General features: G+C 42.6%; 1 pseudogene; it reads right to left on the bottom strand.

Moving 5' to 3' along the window:
- Positions 1-1,444: 1,444 nt before the first annotated feature.
- On the bottom strand, positions 1,445-2,430 carry LOC110532982 (annotated as a pseudogene).
- Positions 2,431-4,470: the final 2,040 nt, after the last annotated feature.

Genomic DNA, 4,470 nt, shown 5'->3' on the forward strand with positions numbered 1-4,470 from the left:
TCAACACAACACACAAGTGTGGTATCCAATTACCTCAGCTGTAACAATAATCAATACGGATAGGTAATCAAAATGGTATATTCCATTTAGCTATTGCTTCCTTAATTAATATAGCAATCATGTGTACCAAATCAAACAATGCAAAGCATCAACTGCTGTGTGGTGACAAAGTTCAACAGAACTGACTGTTTAGTAACATTTCTATTATTATTATTTTTATGTTAGCAAGAGAGAGAACTTCACATTTAATATACCAGATTGGATTGTACTTCTCAAACACACCTAAATGTATGAAAGATCTATAGTTGCAAATACAAACAAAATGTTAACTTCAGATCAGCCAGTTCAACAATCCAAATTGTTGATTTATTTTAGTAGTATAGTGCTCCAATAACCTTACCAAAAGAACTATACTGTTTTGTTGATATCCCTCCCCCACACCCACCTGATAAAGTTCCCCTGATTATAGGGACTTTATTCAGGGGGACTTTTATCGGGGCCCCATTGAAGGCCAAAGCACTAGATAAAGATCACTGACCGGCACAGTGTGTTTGACCTGGCATGATATAAATAGGTATTTGATTGATTACATACTCCTGTCCAGTGGCTGTTTGTCAACCTGACAGTCTGAGTCTCCTGCCAGTCTGAGACATAGATGAAGAGGAGCTAGATGACAAAGAAGTCGGGGTGGCAGGTAGCCTAGTGGTTAGAGCGTTGGACTATTAACCAAAAGGCAGAATGCAAGACAGAATGCCCGAGCTGACAAGGTAAAAATCTGTAGTTCTTCCCCTGAACAAGGCAGTTAAACCCACTGTCTCTAGGCCATCATTGAAAATAATAATTTGTTGTTTAAATCAAATCAAATGTATTTATATACAGTAGCCCTTCGTACATCAGCTGATATCTCAAAGTGCTGTACAGAAACCCAGCCTAAAACCCCAAACAGCAAGCAATGCAGGTGTAGAAGCACGGTGGCTAGGAAAAACTCCCTAGAAAGGCCAAAACCTAGGAAGAAACCTAGAGAGGAACCAGGCTATGTGGGGTGGCCAGTCCTCTTCTGGCTGTGCCGGGTGGAGATTATAACAGAACAGGGCCAAGATGTTCAAATGTTCATAAGTGACCAGCATGGTCCAATAATAATAAGGCAGAACAATTGAAACTGGAGCAGCAGCACGGCCAGGTGGACTGGGGACAGCAAGGAGTCATCATGTCAGGTAGTCCTAAGGCATGGTCCTAGGCCTCAGAGAGAGAAAGAAAGAAAGAGAGAAAGAGAATTAGAGAGAGCACACTTGAATTCACACAGGACGCCGAATAGGACAGGAGAAGTACTCCAGATATAAAAAACTGACCCCAGCCCCCCGACATATAAACTACTGCAGCATAAATACTGGAGGCTGAGACAGGAGGGGTCAGGAGACACTGACTTGCCTAGTTAAATAAAGGTTTAAAAAAAGGCCATGAAGCCTATCAGGCCGAACAGGGCCTTGGGGATGAAATCTAGCGGACAGGCTAGGTAGATAAGTGCCCCACAGAGACACAAGATACGTCCAGAAGAGGTTGCCCATGGAGAACATCTTCCTGAAGGCGTGGCACAACAATGTGGGGATGTTCCGCAGGGCGATCCATGAGAGATCTGGGCTGGCCTGAGAACCACCGGTTGTAATTACTGAGATCCTGCAAGTTGAGTATTGGCTCAGCCTGCCCATCCTGGACCTACTGCAGTGAGGCGTGGTCTTGGAAGAGCAGGAAAATCTAGTTAACCATTTGTATACAGATGGGCCAGTTAAAAGCTCCAAGCCAAATCCAAGACCTCCAATACACAATTATACAGGAACCCCTTAAGCCTGGGCTCAGCGGGGGTTTCCTGCTCTGACGGAAGCTGCTCCCGAACAGCACACACATGCTCCTGGTTCTTTGGGTGGATGTTTTGTTGATAATCTGTGCAGAGCATTGTTAGAAGTCCAATGGTTTTATTACTTCCACTCATATTCTGCACTACATATCAATTGGAATTATGGTAGTATGAGAGAGAGAGATTGTGAATCAAAGGACCTGTCCACAGTCATGCAAAACGGGCCTGATGTGGGTTGTCCGAATAGAATCCCCTTAAGTGCCCCCCTTCTCCCAGTTTAATAGAAGTCAATATTTCAGCTTCAGTTTAATAACATTGAACCAAACAGAGATTTATTAAATATCAATTGAATGAAATTATTTTAGAATTGTGTAATATTTCAATATTGTGTTGAAATGTTTAGACAGTGGGGAAAACTCTGCAGGTTAGAAGAGCACAGGTTAGAAGAGCCCAGCTTCCCCAACTGATCCATTTCTGGGATGAAGGGGAAACAAAATAAGGAGCCACATTACATTTCATAATGGTCGGAGAAAGTTTGTCAAGGCGTTTGCAATGCCAGGGTTGTGGGTTCGATTCTCTTGAGGGACCAGTACGAAAATGTATGCACACACTACTGAAAGTCACTCAAGATAAGAGCATCTGCTAATGGCCTAAATGTAAAATGTTTATAAAAAATGTTTGTGTCAGTATTACTGCTCCCAAATTAGATACTCCAATACAGGAGATATGATGCAAGATTAATTGAGATTGTATGTCAAATCAAATCAAACTTTATTAGTACATGCACCAAATACAAGTGTAGACTTTACTGTAAAATGCTTAGTGAAGTAGTGCAGTTCAAGAAGAGATAAGAAGATATCTCTTAAGATATTTACTAAAATAAAAAAGTAATCATAAAAAGTAAAACAATAAGAATAACAATAACGAGGCTATATACAGGGGGCACCGGTACCGAGTCAGTGTGCATGGGTACAGATTAGTTGAGGTAATTTGTACATGTACTGTAGGTGGTGGTGAAGTGACTAAGCATAGATAATAAACAGCGAGTAGCAGCAGTGTACAAAAGGGAGGGGTCAATGTAAATTGTCGAATGACGATTTTATTAATTGTTGTGGTGGTTAATTTCTGTCTTATCAAATGAGGAGAGACAAACTTAACACATGAGTCAGAGTTATACTTAACCTACATATTTAATAATAAGAGCTTTGCAATAGCCATGACTTTCAACGATGCACCATTTCTAATGAACCGTTGAGAGTGACAACACAATGGCTACTGAGATATTTTATAGCAAAGATACACCGCCCTAGTCGACATAACAAACCACAGATATTAGGTTAGTCTCCCTGAGATCCCAAGTTTGAGGGATCCCTTGTGCACAATTTACCGAGGTCATCAGGAGCAGTCACCAAGTGAAGATTCACATCCCATCCCCATCGCCAAATGTGGTTTAGGAATAGGTAAAGACACATTCACATATGAAAGCAATTGTCCATCCTGTCCTCTTCCCTTTCTGATATTCTGCATAGCACCAGAGACATGTAAAAGACTAGCCTGACCTCTCCCCTCTCTGGGCCCCAAGTGACTGAGCCCCAGCTGAGGGAAGAGGTGCAACTGCCAACACCAGAGTCCAAAGGGATACATTCTAATAACAAGTATATCACATAAGCATGTTATGCAGATAAGACATCTTAATTATGTATCTTACCCAACTAATTCTGATTCATCCACCACATTGTTCAGCAGTCTTATGTCTTGGGGGAAGAAGCTGTTGATGAGACTTTTGGTCCTAGACTTGGCGCTCTGTTACCACTTGCCGTTCGCACTACCCTCTGTAGCGCCTTACGGTCAGATGCCGAACAGTTGCCATACCAGTCGGTGATGCAACCGGTAAGGATGCTCTCGATGGTGCAGCTGTCAAACCTTTTGAGGATCTTGGGACCCATGGAAAATATTTTCAGTGTCTTGAGGGGGAAAAGGTTTTGTTGTGCCTTCTTCAAGACTGTCTTGGTATGTTTGGACCATGATAGTTCGTTGGCGATGTGGACACCAAGGAACTTGAAACTCTTGACCCGCTCATCGATGTACATTTTTATTTAATTTAATTTGAATTTAACTAGGCATGGCAGTTAAGAACACATTCTTATTTTCAATGACAGCCTAGGAACAGTTTATTAACTACCTTGTTCAGGGGCAGAACAACAGATTTTTACCTTGTCAGCTCAGGGATTCGATCTTGCAACCTTTCTAGCAATCTTTCGGTTACTAGTCCAATGCTCTAACCACTAGGCTACCTGCCCAGTGGTTCAGCCCACCTTTTCCTGTAGTCCACGATCAGCTCCTTTGTCATGCTCACATTTAGGGAGAGGTTGTCCTGGCACCACACTGACAGTTCTCTGACCTCCCTATTGGCCGTTTCATCGTTGTCGGTGATCAGGCCTACTACTGTTGTGTCATCAATAAACTTAATGATGGTGTTGGAGTAATGTTTGGCCACGCAGTCATGTTTGGCCACGCAGTTGTGGGCGAACAGGGAATACAGGAGGGGACTAAGTACACACCCCTGAGGGGCCCCTGTGTTAAGGATCAGCGTGGCAGACTCAAGAGTTGCCTACTCT

The sequence above is a fragment of the Oncorhynchus mykiss genome, chromosome 9 (assembly GCF_013265735.2).
Source record: "Oncorhynchus mykiss isolate Arlee chromosome 9, USDA_OmykA_1.1, whole genome shotgun sequence".
NCBI lineage: Eukaryota > Metazoa > Chordata > Actinopteri > Salmoniformes > Salmonidae > Oncorhynchus > Oncorhynchus mykiss.